Source organism: Heterodontus francisci, chromosome 10 (assembly GCF_036365525.1).
Source record: "Heterodontus francisci isolate sHetFra1 chromosome 10, sHetFra1.hap1, whole genome shotgun sequence".
Classification (NCBI taxonomy): Eukaryota; Metazoa; Chordata; class Chondrichthyes; order Heterodontiformes; family Heterodontidae; genus Heterodontus; species Heterodontus francisci.
Genome location: NC_090380.1, coordinates 65,378,971 through 65,395,806, shown reverse-complemented (window position 1 = coordinate 65,395,806; position 16,836 = coordinate 65,378,971). Strand labels below are relative to the sequence as shown.

The following is a 16,836-nucleotide window of genomic DNA, read 5'->3' as shown; positions in this document are numbered from 1 at the left end:
GAGCTCCGATGATTGACCTCCAACAACCACAACCATCTTACTTTGCACTAGGTATGACTCCAACCAGTGGAGGGTTTTCCCCCTGATTCCCATTGACTCCAGTTTTGCTAGGGCTCCTTGATGCCATTGTCAGTCAAATGCTGTCTTGGTGTCAAGGGCAGTCACTCTCACCTCACCTCTTGAGTTCAGCTCTTTTGTCGATGTTTGAACCAAGGCTGTAATGAGGTCAGGAGCTGAGTGGCCCCAGCGGAACCCAAACTGAGTGTCACTGAACAGGTTACTGCTGAGCAAGTGCCGCTTGATAGCACTGTCAATGACACCTTCCATCACTTTACTGATGATTCACAGTAGACTGATGGGGCGGTAATTGGCCAGGTTGGATTTGTCCTGTTATTTGTGTACAGGACATACCTGGGCAATTTTCCAGATTGTCAGGTAGATGCCAGTGTTGTAGCTGTACTGGAACAGCTTGGTTAGGGGTGCGGCAAGTTCTGGAGCACAGGTCTTCGGTACCATTGCCGGAATGTTGTCAGGGCCCATAGCCTTTGCAGTATTCAGTGACTTAAGTCGTTTCTTGATATACGAACATACGAATATACGAATTAGGATCAGGAGTAGGCCACTCGTCCCTTTGGGCCTGCTCCGCCATTCAATAAGTTCATGGCTGAACTGATTACTCTACATTTCTACCTACCCCCGATAACCTTCCACCCCCTTGCTTATCAAGAATCTATCTACATCTGCCTTAAAAATAGTCAAAGACTCTGCTTCCACCACCTTTTGAGAAAGAGAATTCCAAAGACTCACAACCCTCTGAGAGAAAACATTTCTCCTCATCTCCGTCTTAAGTGGGTGACCCCTTATTTTTAAACAGTGACCCCTAGTTCGAGATTCTCCCACAAGGGGAAACATCCTTTCCACATCCACCCTATCAAGTTCCCTCAGGATTTTATATGTTTCAATCAAGTCGCCTCTTACTCTTCTAAATTCCAGCGGATACAAGCCTAGCCTGTCCAATCTTTCCTTGTAAGACAGCCCACCCAATCCAGGTATTAGTCTAGGAAACCTCTGTACTGCCTCCAACGCATTTACATACTTACACAGTACTCCAGATGTGGTCTCACCAATGCCTTGCATAGCTGAAGCATAACCTCCCTACTTTTGTATTCAATTCCCCTCACGATAAACGATAAGATTCTATTAGCTTTCCTAATTACGTGCTGTACATACATACTAACCTTTTGCGATTCATGCACTAGGACACCCAGATCCCTCTGCATCTCAGAGCTCTGCAATCTCTCACCATTTAGATAATATGCTTCTTTTTTATTCTCTCTACCAAAGTGGACAATTTCCCATTTTCCCACATTATACTCCATTTGCCAGGTCTTTTCCCACTCACTTAACCTATATATATCCCTTTGTAGCCCCCTTATGTCCTCTTCACAAGTTACTTTCCTATCTATCTTTGTGTCATCAGCAAATTTAGCAACCATACCTTCAGTCCCATCATCTAAGTCATTTATATAAATTGTAAAAAGTTGAGGCTCCAGCAGAGATCCCTGTGGCACACCACTTGTTACATCTTGCCAATCAGAAAATGACCCATTTATGCCTACTCTCTGTTTCCTGTTAGCTAACCAATCTTCTATCCATGCCAATATGTTACCCCCTACACCATGAGCTTTTAATTTTCTGCAATAACCTTTGATGTGGCACCTTATCAAATGCCTTCTGGAAATCTAAGTACAATCCATCCACCAGTTCCCCTTTATCCACAGCACATGTAACTCCCTCAAAGAATTCCAATAAATTGGTTAAACATAATTTCCCTTTCACTAAACCATGTTGACTCTGCCTGATTACCTTGAATTTTTTTTAAGTGCCCTGCTCTATCTTCTTTAATAATAGCTTCTAACATTTTCCCTAACACAGATGTTAAGCTAACTGGCCTGTAGTTTCCTGCTTTCTGTCTCCCTCCCTTTTTGAATAAAGGAGTTGCATTTGCTATTTTCCAATCTAATGGAACCTTCCCCAAATCTTGAATTTTGGAAAACTAAAACTAATACATCAACTATCTCACTGGCCACTTCTTTTAACACCCTAGGATGACGTCCATCAGGACCCGGGGACTTGTCAGCCCGCAACTCCAACAATTTGTTCACTACAATTGGCTGAAGACTGGCATCTGTGATGCTGGGGACTTCAAGAGGAGGCCGAGATGGATCATCCACTTGGCACTTCTGGCTGAAGATTGTTGCAGATGCTTCAGCCTTATCTTTTGCACTGATGTGCTGAGCTCCCGCATCATTGAGGATGAGATATTTGTGGAGGCACCTCCTCCAGTTAGTTCCAGTAGCAAACTGAATGCTGTTGAACAGTTTACCTAACTAGGTAGCATTATTTCAAATGATGCCACTGTCAACAAGGACATAGACAATCGACTGTCTAAGTTCAACAGCTCCTTTGGTTGCCTTCAAAGCATGTCTGGCGAAACCATTCGCTGTGCACCTACCAGAATTGAAGTATACAGAGCAGTTGTCATCACCACCTTCTTTAATGGGTCAGAATCATGGGTTCTGTACAGAAAACAAATGTGACTGCTGGAGTGCTTCCATCAACACTGTCTTCAATACATCATCAACATCATATGGCAGGACTACTTCACAAACAATGAACTCCTCGACAGAGCCTGTCTGTCAGCATTGAATGCATTCTCTTACAATGCTAATTGTGCTGGGTAGGACATATCACACATGGAAGATTCCAGGATGCCAAAAGCAATGATTTATGGTGGACGATGCTCTGGTAAGCAAGATCAAGGTACACCTCACAAACAGTTTAAAGACCAGCTGAAAAGACAGCTCTGTCTCTGGCTGACATTGGCAACGAGTGTGGGAGCAGGCGGCTGTCGACAGAGACAGCTGGCGCACAACAACCAGGAAAGCAGCCTATACTTTTGAAACAAACAGACGTGAGGCTGCTGAAGAAAGGCACAGACAATGGAAGGAGTCTATTTAAAGTTAGAGTTGCCAAACCAGGGGTTTTTGTGCCCCAATAGATGGAAATGTGGAGTAATCAGTTCAGCCATGAACTTATTGAATGGCGGAGTAGGTTCGATGGGCTGAGTGGCCTACTCCTCCTAATTCGTATGTTCGTAACTACTCAAGAACCTGCAGATCAAGAATTGGCCTCTTCAGTCACCAGCGATCATGCCAACTACCACAAAGACAAGCCTTCCCATGATTTTCGCCTGCAAAAAATCTTCCATCATCGTCATATGATGGGATCAAGAGGGCACTTGGTCCTACCATTACCAAGTTGCCTCTCTGAAATCGGCGGATGGTGAAGTATTCCCTGATAGAAGCAAACAGATGTCCCACTGGGTTGAACACTACTGTGAGCTGTACTCCCACAAGACACAAGGGTGATGGAAGCAGAGACAATCAATGACTTCAAAAGGAAAATGGATGGCCACTTGAAGGAAATAAACTTGCTGGGCGACGACGATTGAGCGGGGGAGTAGGACTGACTGAATAGCTCCCTGGAGAGCCAGCATGGACTTGATGGGCCAAATGGCCTCCGTATGTGCCGTATATGACTCTGTTGAGACAGACATCTCCCAGTCTGCACTTGCCCATGACAGGTGCTGTGGAAAGGTAGAGTTAGATGCGGAACCTTCATTACCTGAGCTTGAAAAGGCCATTGATTCCTTTGCAAGCAGAAAGGCACCTGGCAAGAATGGAATTCCAGCTAAACTGCTTAAGCACGGAAGTCCCATCTACTGCCACACCTTCATGACCTCCTTCTGCTCTGTTGGAGGGCAAGATCCATTCCATGTGTGACACAAAAATCATCATGTTATACAAAAACAAAGGCGACAGAGGAGACTGCAACAACTACAGGGGCATCTCACTCTTCAGCGTCACCTGGGTAGGCCTTTGCTAGGGTCATGCTGAACAGACTCCATCAACTTGCAGATCAAGTGTATCCAGAAGCACAGTGTGGTTTCTGTGCTGGCAGATCTACAGTGGACATCATCATCTCCGTATACCAGCTACAAGAGAAGTGTAGGGAACAGGGCATACCTCCCTACTTTGTTTTCATAGATCTCACAAAAACATTCAACACTGTCAGCAGAGGAGAAAATTAGTTGTCCACCAAAGTTCCTTAGTCTCATCATTCCTTTCATGACAGCATGCACAGTACTGTACAGTTTCATGGCTTCACTTTCAACAGTTTCAGGGTGAGGAATTGAGTGAAACAGGGCTGTATCCTAGCATCCACTTTGTTTGGTATTTTCTTCTCCATGCTCTTGACCTGAGCCTTCCCTGCAGCTATGGAAGGTGTTTACCTGCATACTAGGTGAGATGGCAAGCTCGACAATCTGTCCAGATTGAAAACGAAGACAAAATAAGTCTCCACCTGGTGAAAGAAAACCCAGTTGTATGTTTTATTTCTTTGTATTTCTACTGCTTAAAGATATTGTGGACATCTGGACTTGGTCTAAAACAAATAAACAAGAGTAGATGCAAACCATATTTTGCTCAGAATTGAACTGTTAAATAATTGGTGACTCATATAGGATCTGACTAGCAACTCTGTTGATTGTGTGAGATGTGCCTAGCACCACTTTCATTTAGGTAGGAAACTATGCCAGCAACTGTTTGGGTTTATTCCTCCAATAGTTCAAGTAACCATGGCAGACATCAGGAAAGCTCTCCAAAAGAAGCATATTGATGTAGCTGGTAGTGAGGCGCTGGTCACCATGATAACCAAAACAGATGGGCCGTATATGACAGCAATGACCCACACATAGGATGAATGAGAACAAGATGAAACTAAAAGCAGCTAGGCATTTGTGAAGATACACAGCCCACTTTTGTATGCAGTTAAGTGAAAATAGAGGGGTGACACTTGGGCAACAATTGGAGGACGTATCGGTTGTGTTGGCTCAGTTACGAGTAGCAGCTACCACCACAGCAACCCAAGGGTTAGGGAGTCAGCAGGCAATACGAGCACTGGATATCTTACAAATAGAGAACAGCGGATTGAAACAGGAGTTTGAAGGTGCTAGAGCTTGTGACCCAGACTGTGAAATCGGTGAATTAAAAATATATGAATTACAGGGAAAGCTAAATAGATAGGGAGTTGTGGTCTCTGCTGTCACTTATGGCAAGGGTCTAGATAGAAAAGATGGGTAAGATAACAATGATGTAAAGTGGGATAATTTGAACCAATAGGCTATATGCTACCATAACCCTGAGTGTGATGAAGTGGGACCTGGGAAAGCGCTACCAGTGCCCTATATTGTTACTACAACTCAACCTAGTGCATAATAGTCACTGGTACCTTCTCAGATGATAAACCCTTATTGACACAAGACATTGATGCACTGACGTGAAATTGGGACAATAAAGGATGGAGATAACTCGGTTGATGTCTTGCAGTGTTCTACGGTCTTTCAGCAGGTGCTTGGGGAATTGAATGATGAAGAATTTAAGAAGGTGCTTTAGGGCAGCTTCTGAGGCAGGACTGCATTCCTGTCACAATCCTAACATCCGCCTTCCAGCCACGACACCTGTAGAAACCATAGTGGACATTATGCAGTTACTGGGTATGGATCAGTTAAATAGAATGCATCATGTAGGCAGACTACTCAAAGTCCAGTAGAGCACCCCCGTGCATTCACAAACTGGCTGTTTGATTTGTATGAACTGATGCAGTCCACAAAGGCTGCTTCCCTGGGTGGGAGTCCATCCCCCAATTCAAGGAATGATATCCTGTTTAAACAAATGTTTTTGTCCCAGTTTATCTGCTTGTGAAGACAGCCATAGGGATGGCAATTGATAAAAAATATCCTCTGGATTAGTATTATTGAAACTGTCTCTCAGGCATGGGGCTCTGTGAAAGATCACAATGGTCATCCCAGCCCTAATAAAAGGTTTGTGACGCCTGTTGAGGGGCCTCTCCGTAATAGTTCAGGACACCAACTAAATTTGGAAACAACTCTAGTTGCGATCAGTGATACCAGTGCCAGAAATTTGGACACCTGGTTGAAGCTTCAACAACCATGATCAAGAGGCATAAAAATGGGCCTGCGTTAAAGGAATCACCCAAAGTCAGCGTCTTGGAGCAACAACTAGGACAGATAATTGCTCTAAAAAGGACAAATGGTAACACTGTGGTTAGTGTGCAATTTTCCGCTCCTTCATGTTGGAGTTGTATCGAACTTTGGTAAGGCCACAGCTGGAGTACTGTGTGCAATTCTGGTCGCCACATTATAGGAAGGATGTGATTGCACTGGAGGGGGTGCAGAGGCGATTCACCAGGATGGTGCCTGGGATGGAACATTTAAGCTATGAAGAGAGGTTGGATAGGCTTGGGTTGTTTTCGCTGGAGCAGAGAAGACTGAGGGGTGACCTGATCGAGGTGTACAAGATTATGAGGGGCATGGACAGGGTGGATAGGGAGCAGCTGTTCCCCTTATTTGAAGGGTCAGTTACTAGGGGACACAAGTTTAAGGTGAGGGGCAGGAGGTTTAAGGGGGATTTGAGGAAGAACTCTTTTACCCAGAGGGTGGTGACGGTCTGGAATGCACTGCCTGGGAGGGTGGTAGAGGCGGGTTGCCTCACATCCTTTAAAAAGTACCTGGATGAGCACTTGGCACGTCATAACATTCAAGGCTATGGGCCAAGTGCTGGCAAATGGGATTAGGTAGACAGGTCAGGTGTCCTTAATGCATCGGAGCAAACTCGATGGGCCTCTTCTGCGCTGTATTATTCTGTGATTCTGATTGCAAGCGGACAGATACCACGCAGTGACAAAGTGGGACCTCCCTGAAGATGGTGGTGGGGTTCTGGCGTGACTGTAGTAACTGTTAACTGATCTTGAGGGATCTATGGGCCAGGCACATGAAATTAAGGAGGCACACTTTGACCATGGCCAGATAAAGGTCATCTGATGTTGAGATTGATAAATTGTGAAGATATTTTAGGGTTCAATTTTTTTTCAAGCATTGTGGTATGAGTGTTAATTTATATGAACAACATATTATGGTTTCACCAAGAGGTCCCCTCTGACCACATTGTGTCAGATGAGAATGCAGTGTCCGTGATTAAAGAAAACCTGAGATATGTCCCTTACCTTCACACCCAGACCCAGGTATACAGGCGCTATTAACACAGTACAGAGCAATGTTTGCCACGCACAAGCACTACTGAGGACGGTTGAAGTGAGAGGAAGAAGTTAACAGGCTAACTCATGTTAAAGTTAAGCATTACCCTATTCCAGCTGAGAGCTATCTTACATTGCAGAATACAGCAGGGTGTTATACAAAAGGGCACTTTCATGTCCAATCCACCTATTTGGCCTGTTAAGAAACTGGTCTTGGTCTCTCACAATTGATGATCGAAAGTTAAACCTGGTGACTCCAGCTTGCTCTACAGTGGTGAAAGAGACCCTCATGTCATTATCCCAAATACCAACAAAAGCCAAATGATCTCAACACCAACCACCAACATTCACTCCCTCCACCGCCGACGCACAGTGGCAGCAGTGTGTACCATCTACAAGATGCACTGCAGCAACACACCAAGGCTCCTTAGACAGCACCTTCCAACTAGAAGGACAAGGGCAGCAAATGCATGGGAACATCACCACCTGCAACTTCCCCTCCAAGTCACACACCATCCTGACTTGGAACTATATCGCTGTTCCTTCACTGTCGCTGGGTCAAAATCCTGAAACTCCCTTCCTAACAGCACTGTGGGTATACCTACCCTACATGGACTGCAGCGGTTCAAGAAGGCAGCTCACCACCACCTTCTCAAGGGCAATTAGGGATGGGCAATAAATGCTGGCCTGGCCAGCGATGCCCACATCCCATGAATGAATAAAAAAAACACTTGATATCACCAATGGGTTCTGGAGTATTCCTGTAAAGAGGAAGGACCAAAGCATTAACATCTCAGATGTAGGTCGCAGCCCTGACCAATATAAATTGGGTGTGATCCAAAGACTGCCCCTGCCTGCTTCTACAACAGCTTTGCGATCTTTTCTGGGATTGGTGGGCTACCGGCGAACATTTATTCCACAATTTGTTGAGCCATTGTATAACCTAATGAAGCTGCAAGACAAAGAATTTAAAGATAACTGGGCGGAAGCACACACCAAGGCATTTGAATAGTTAAAAGCTGGTGGAGGCTACTTGCCTTATCTCATCCGATCCAGATAAGGCATTCCACCTCGAAGTCACTGCTACTGATCAAAGCTTGGCTGTAGTTTTAGAACCATAAAATAGAACCATAGAAATGTTACGGCACAGAAAGAGGCCATTCAGCCACTCGTGTCTGAACCGGCTGAAAAAACTAGCTGCCCATTCTAATCCCACCTTCCAGCACCTGGTTTTATGCTAAGAGGTTCAGAACAACCTACTTTTTAAAAACTCATTTGTGGGATGTGACTGTTGCTGCCCATCCCTAATTGCCCTTGAAAATGTGGTGTTGAGCTGCCTTCTTGAACAATACAGTCCATGTGGTGTAGGTACACCCACAGGGTTTCGTCCCAGCGACAGTGAAGGAACCCCAATTTAGTTCCAAGTCAGGATGGTGTGTGATTTGGAGGGGAACTTGCAAGTGGCGATGTTCGCATGCGTCTGCTGCACTTGTCCTTCTAGGTGTTGGAGGTCGTTGGTTTGGAAGGTGCTGTCAAAGAAACCTTGGTGCGTTGCGACAGTGCATCATGTAGATAGTACATACTTCTGCTGTAGTGTACTGGTGGTGGAGGGAGAGAATCTTTAAGATGGTGGATGGGGCACCAATCAAGTGGGCTGCTTTGTCCTGGATGGTGTCGAGCTTCTTTAGTGTTGTTGGAGCTGCACCCATCTAGGCAAGTGGAGAGCTTTGCTGGCAGCTGTGAAGTGCTCCTCCCAATGACCCATCAATATCTGGTCAAATAATTCCTACACTGTTAACTGCATGCTATTGCTCCCGCTCTACTGAAAACATAATTTTAAGACATCTGACAGGATAAACTTAATCCACACATCGCTATGATTTCTTTATGGCATGCACTCAAATCCAGACAGCCCTACTACCACATTAGTAAAGACAGATAGTGTCTTCACAGGGAAACTCACTGGCTGATAGGGCAGCTAAAGAGGCAGCTTGAATAGGCCAGCCTTGAAAACCTCCCCAAGTCAGTATTCTTGCCTTAGCTAAGACAGCACCACAGGGGTTGGATTTAATATCCCTGCAGGATACATTTAAACCTTACTAATTAGTCAAGGAATGGCACGTCACTGGCAAACCACTGCCTGAACCCATTAAGTAGTCTAAGGGTACTAAGGTGATGGGGACAGATCTGGGTCTATTAGTCCGTAAACTGCCTGAATGTCCAATGTTTACTGTGTATGTACCCCCACCACTTACTGAGGATTTCTTTCACATGTTTCATTCTCATCCTATGGGGGGCATTATTTGGCTGAGGTAACAACAAAAAAATAAGGTTGTCTGGTGGCCTGATATGAAGCCGATATGAAGTTGATATACATTTACAACCTTGTTTAGTTTATCTGCAACATAATCTTTTGTATACAAACCGTGTCCTCTCAGATCAGCTTTGAACCCTGCAACCCCTTCCCCCCGCACTCTCCCCCCCCCCCCCCCCCCCCCCACCTGTCCCCAAGGGACCTCTGCACAGGTCAAGTATGGGTGACCAGATTATTGACATTCACTAAATGCATCGAGGCTTACCCATGCAGAACTAACAGGGCACTCACTGCAGCATGCTTGCTACTGAGTGAGGTGATTTGCAGGTGGGCACTACCAATACAGGTGGATAGTGATCAAGGTTCCCATCTCACAGAGAAGTTTTACAACATTACAGGAAGCACTGGGATTGTACAAGATAGCTCATCATTGATCCTAGAATACAGAATACAACTGCCAGTCAACATTATATGGTTGCCAAGGAATATGCCCAGTCCTAGTATGGGCTGGGGTCATTGGTGGAGTACAATTAAAGGCTACTTTCCAGCAGAAGCTTGAATAAATGCTATTGGGTTAGGAATTGAGAAGTCACTAACAGGGCATCCTCCCCAGGGAGACCTTATGTTGTTCTCACATCAGGTACCGTTGGGCCACTGTGGCAATTACATTTTCTTTATGTTCACAAAAGGCTTGAGGGCAAATACAAGCATGTAGCAGCAACCAAGTGCTGGAATCAGATTACATGTACTCGTGATGTTTGTCACCCAGGATAGGCACATGAATTGATAACTGTTCAGGTTCTACAAGATTCTCAAACATAAGACACTCAAGCCCAGGAAACAGTATGTGATGGCGTCTACTTCATATAGGGACCCAATAATGGACTTGTGGCTCAAGTCACACACCAAGTGGTGCCCTCGAATGTGTGATGTGAAATATGAAAGAGATGATCTCATTTAGGGAAATTGTAGTGTGTGACTAAGGATAGGGTTAATGAATTAATCAACAACCAAAAATTCTGTCAACATGAGTACGGAGTTGCTTCACTGTTGTGTCAGCTGGGGCCATCTTGTCCTTTTCATGCTGTTCGATCTGAATCTCCAGATTTTTCTCTATGGTCAACCCAAGGACTTCCAGATCTATAGAGGCTCCTGTATGCCTCACATGCAGTTGTGTGTACCTTATATTTATCCCATTTGGAGAATATGGTAAATCAGGGACTGGAGGACCCTAATAAATGAGAAATTACTCAACTGGATATCTCATGAACAATTGCAAAAATGGGTACCTGGGGAAAATAACTTTTGTTTGGTTTGACAATTCACCAGGATTCGTATCGCAGAAGTAACTGCATTCTACTAGTGAGATATTTGGGATCCTTATTAAGCTACTGCAGTTTGTGAACCAACTGTACAAGAATTGTACAGGATCAGTCTATAGGAAATTAGAAGGTAAAATCTGAAGGAGTACCTTAACCACCACCACCCGTCACCCCCCTCCACCCAACATTTAGCAAAGGGGATAAATGGACAGAGGTGAGTTATGTAGTAGACAAGGAGATAGCTGGCCACGTGAAGTTAATCATAGTAGGATATCACAACCAGATAAATCACCATTGTGTGACATGCAGATAACCTCTTTATGGGACAGGATGATTATTTCATATAAAGAAAGACTTACATTTATATAGCACTTTTCACATCCACCAGACATCCAAAGCACTTTACAAAATCACAGAATAGTTACAGTGCAGAAGGAGGCCATTCAGCCCATCGTCTCCACACTGGCTCTCTGAAAGAGCAATTCTCTCAGTTCCATTCCCCTGCCTTCGCCCCATAACCCTGCTCATATAACTGTCTAATTCCCTTTTGAATGCTTCAATTGAAACTGCCTCCACCATGTTCACAGGTAGCAGATTCCAGACCTTAACCACTCACTGCGTGAAAAAGTTTTTCCTCATGTCACTTTTGCTTCTCTTAGCAAATACTTTTAAATCTGTGCCCTCTCGTTCTCGATCCTTTCACAAGTGGGAACAGTTTCTCTCTATCTACTCTGTCCAGGCCCCTCATGATTTTGAATACCTCTATCAAATCACTGCTCTTCTCCAAGAAAAACAGTCCTAACCTCTCAAATCTATCTTCATAACTGAGATTGCTCATCCCTGGAACCATTCTCGTGAATCTTTTCTGTACTCTCTCCAAGGCCCTCACATCTTTCCTAAAGTGCGGCGCCCAGAACTGGACACAATACTCCAGCAGAGGCCGAACTAGTGTCTTATACAAGTTCAACATAACTTCCTTGCTCTTGTACTCTATGCCCCTATTAATAAAGCCCAGGATACTGTATGCTTTATTGACTGTTCTCTCAACCTGTCCTACCACCTTCAATGACTTGTGCACATATACACCCTGCACCCCCTTTAGAATTGTACCCTTTATTCTATATTGTCTCTCCATGTTCTTCCCACCAAAATTAATCACTTCACATTTCTCTGCATTGAACTTCATCTGCCACCTGTCTGCCCATTCCACCAACTTGTCAACGTCCTTTTGAAGTTCTACTCTATCCTCCTCACAGTTCACAATGCTTCCAAGTTTCGTATCATCTGCAGCCGATGAAGTATAGTTATTGTTGTAATGTAGGAAAGCAGCCAGTATGCACACAGAAAACAGCAATGTGATAATGAGCAGATAACTTTTTTTTGTGATGGTGATTGAGGGATAAATATTGGCAATAGCTCCTTTTTCCCTTTGAAATAGTGTCATGAGATCTTTTATATCCACCCAAACAGGTAGATGGGGCCTCAGTTTCTGGTCTCATCCGAAAGGCAGCACCTCAACAGTGTAGTACTCACTCAGTTGGGATTTGGATTTAAACCCAGAACCTTGTGATTTACAGGCAAGTGTGCTACCAACTGCGCCATAGCTAACGCACAAAAAAGTAATAGGAAAGTGTTGTTGTACCACCAGCAATGTCCACTACCAACACCAAATGGGTGTGTTATATCTTCCTCTACATTTGAGTTTGGGTCCCGTTTGTAAAACACAATATTACCAAAAGACAGATGAGAGGTGACTTTCATGCTTAAGTCTTAAAACTAGTTGTAGCATTTGGACATCCTGTACCTCCTCTGTCTTTTCATCTACAGAGTGTACTAGCTAGAGGGGCTACATCTAAAAGATATCTGGTAAAAATGCAACAAAATAATGAGGAGGCCAAAAGCAGAATACAGTTTCAGGAGCTCGTTTGTGGTGGTAAAATGTGTATAATGCAGGAGAAAAGCCATGGTTGAGATTGTCATCTTATATGTTCCTCATTGGTAGCAATTGTAGCCTTGTTGATTAGTGTTTTGTGGGTTTAAAAGTTGCTGAAAAATTTAAAACTCCAGTGTGAGCAATTAAAAATAGTGGGATAATAGTGAATCATAAATGAGAAATCAGAAAGGGATTTCATCATCCTCAAGGATGGGACTGTAAAATATGTTAGTTGTGAATACATATATATGTAGGACTAGGATTTGGTTTAATCTCTTATGATTAAAGCTTTTGATGAAAGTGAGAGTGGGGGAGAAATTAGTTTATCTCATTTATGGATCCAAAATTGTTGGCTTGCTCAAAGTGAGAAGCAGACGCCTGAGGCCCAAGGTTTGTTCAAAATAGAGCCTTTGGCCTCATCTGAGTAATTCCAGTGAGCTGTGGGTGCCTGTCAGGGCCCCTTTGGTAATTCGCAGGTTTCCTCTGCACCAATTTGAGCTGCTTGAGATGTTGGCAATGGCCCTCGGGGAGGTCCCTGGAGGAGAGGGAGCCAAATGGGAGGGATGTGAGCATGGGCCAGCAGCAACCCACAGTAGTGCTGTGCAAGCAGAAACAACACTACTGCTACTCCTGGCTCCAAGTAAAGGTAAGTTTAAAAAGAAAAAAACTTATATTTCTGTTGGTGGCCTCCAGCTGTCCTCTTAGGGTTAGGCTGCAGAAGTAGCCGGAAAAACTGCATGCTGTCAGTTTCTGAAGAATTTCAGAGATTCCTGAAAACTGAATACAGCAGCTGTGTGTGTCCATAACGCAAGCAAAAGGATTTGAAATTCAGAATTCTTTGACTCAGGTCATCTAATTATTGATCTGCTTAATTCATTCACTGATGTTGGTGGGGTAAGTCATCAGCTGTGCCACGTCTGAAGTCCCTGATTTACCATTATGCTCATGGCAACATATTAAAATTACTTCTGCAGGAAATTTTGGAGTAAATTTACAAAAGAAAGATTGGAAATAGAAACGGCACAATTATGGTGTAAGTCGCAGATCATGCTGTTCAACAAATTACATTTTGATCTACTGTTTAGGGTTTATCCATCAATGAGGGAACACTGTTTAAAAAACAGCACTGTCCAAATGTCCAGGCCCACAAAATTCAAATGGTTAAAAATAGAATAAGAATAATAAGCAAAACATCTGGGCTTCAATTACAAAGGCTTGAGGGCCACAGTTGCTCTCGGACTACTGCTGCAACACCTTTGCGCGATTCCATTTGAGAATTCAACCATTCTGGGTATCGTTTCATTTGTTCTCTTTCCCCTATAATGTACAATTCACATTGACATACATCATAGGGATCCACTTCTTCCATTTAAGTTCGATAATGTAAAATAGTAGAAACCCTTTAACTATCTATATTGCTGATTTCCTATTGAAGTTGCTGGTTGAGGACACCAGCCATCAACTGTAGGGTAGCCATGTTCTGACATTTCTGGGGTTGTACATTGGACTCACACGCCAATATTTTTGGACTGTAACTGAAATATCTCAATAGCCAGCTCTGCAGATAGTTATCTCAATCAAACATTGCAGCCACAGGAAGGGGTTGTGTGCTGACTGTCATTATTGAGCATTCAGATGTAGGAGTTTTGGGCATCACATATCATATGCCTATTGAGGGATTGTAGAGAGAAATATTCTGACTGGATGTGTAAGTTGTGCATGTGGATGACTAACATTGGGATGGGGTGTGTGAAATGGATAGGGGGATGAGGGTCAGGACTGAAAATCACAATAGACCTTGTAGCACAATTTTTTTATGTACAAGGGCTACATAATAATCACTGGAGGCTCTTGCTGCTGCCATTTGACGGCCTCAATTTGACTTCAAAAGTTATGTAAATAAGGGTAGCGCTCCCTACCTGGCATTTTGTGTGGTTTAGCCCAGCATTGTATCATCATCACTGAAGGTCTATAAGAAATGTCTGCATTTGCAGTTCACAATTTCTTTCAAGGTGTGCTTGGCTCATCTGTGAGTCAATGCATGTCACCTTTTTTGGTAGCTTTTATTGCATTGTTTTTAGTATTCAGTTTATTTTTGCATTTTTGATTTATTTTCTTTTTTTGAACCTGGCATTGAAGTGGCCCAGACTAACACTTAAATCCCACCTCAGCTGCTGGGGGAATTTAAATTCAAATAATTAAGAAATCTAAATAAAATGGTAGTCTCATTAATAATGATCATGAAACTATTGGATTGTTGTAAAAACCCATCTGGTTCATCAATGTCCTTTAGGGAAGGAAATCTGCTGTCCTTACCTGGTCTGGCCTACATGTGACTCCAGATCCACAGGAATGTGGTTGACTCTTAACGGCCCTCTGAAATGGTCCATCAAGCCACTCAGTTGTATCAAACCGCTACAGAAAAGTTGAAAAAGAATAAAACCGGACGGACCACCTGGCATCGACCTAGGCACTGGAAATGACAAAGGCAAACCCTGCCCAGTCGACCTTGCAAAGTCCTCCTCATTAACATCTGGGGACCTGTGCCAAAATTGGGACAGCTGTCCCATAGACGAGTCTGACATAGTCATATTCATTGAATCATATATTACAGCCAATGTAGCTGCCAGTTGTGGCTCAGTTGATAGTATTCTCAACTCTAAGTCATAAGGTTCTGGGTTCAAATCCACTCCAGGACTTAAGCACAAAAATCAAAGCTGATGCTGCAGTGCAGTACTGAGAGAGCACTGTTGGAGGTGCTATCTTTTGGATGAGACGTTAAACTGTACCGCCCCACTCCCATCTGCTTGCTTGAGTGGATGTAAAACATCCCATAGCACTATTTCGAAGAAGAGCTTTGGGATGTCTGATGTTCGTAAAAGGCGTTATATAAATGCAAGTCTTTCCTTTCTTTTCTTTTATGTCCCAGATTCCTCCATCACTGTCCCTGGGTCCCTGATCCACCAGAGGTGGCAGCACAGTGATATACAGTCAAGAGGGAGTGGCCCTGGGAGTCCTCAACATTGACTTTGGACCCCATGAAGTCTCATGGCGTCAGGTCAAATATGGACAAGGAAACCTCCTGCTGATTACCACCTACCGCGCTCCCTCAGCTGATGAATCAGTGCTTCTCCATTTTGAACACCAATTGGAAGAAGCACTGAGGGTAATAAGGGCACAGAATGTATTCTGGGTGGGGGACTTCAATGTCCATCACCAAGAGTGGCTCAGTAGCACCATTACTGAGTGAGCTGGCCTAGTCCTGAAGGATATATTTGCCAGACTGGGCCTATGGCAGGTGGTTAGAGGCCCAACAAGAGGGAAAAACCTACTTGACCTTGTCCTCACCAAACTACCTGTCACAGATGCATCTGTCCATGACAGTATTGGTAGGAGTGACCACTACACAGTCCACGTGGGGACGAATCCCCTCTTCACACTGAACATACCCTCCATCATGTGGCACTACCACCATGCTAAATAGTATAGATTCAGAACAGATCTAGCAGCTCAAAATTAGGCATCCATAAGGCACTGTGGGCCATCAGCAACAGCAGAATTGTATTCAAACAAAATCTGTAACCTCATGGTCTGGCATATCCCCCACTCTACCATTACCATCAAGCCAGGAAACCAGCCCTAGTTCAATGAGGAGTGTAGAAGAGCATGCCAGGAGCAGCACTGGCATACCTAAAATGAAGTGCCAACCTGGTGAAGCTACAATATAGTACTATATGCATGTTAAACAGCAAAAGCAGCATGCTATATACAGAGCTATGTGATCCTACAACCAATGAATCAGATCAAAGCTCTGCAGTCCTGCCACATCCAGTCTTGAATGGTGATGGATGATTAAACAACTAACCGGAGGAGGAGGCTCCAAAAACATCCCCATCCTCAATGATGGGGGAGCCCAGCACAGCAGTGCAAAAGACAAGGCTGCACCCATCTTCAGCCAGAAATATTGAGTGGATGATCCATCTTGGCTTCCCCCTGAGCTCCCCCACCATCACAGATGCCAGTCTTCAGACAATTTGATTCACTCCACGTGATATCAAGAAATGGCTGAAGGCACTGCATACAGCAAAGGC

At 44.0% G+C, this 16,836-nt stretch overlaps 1 protein-coding gene across 3 annotated transcripts in view; it reads left to right on the top strand.

The window, feature by feature from the left end:
• LOC137374482 (uncharacterized protein CXorf38-like) overlaps window positions 1–16,836 on the top strand; it is a 129,056-nt gene that overhangs the window by 46,068 nt on the left and 66,152 nt on the right. The window lies entirely within an intron of this gene.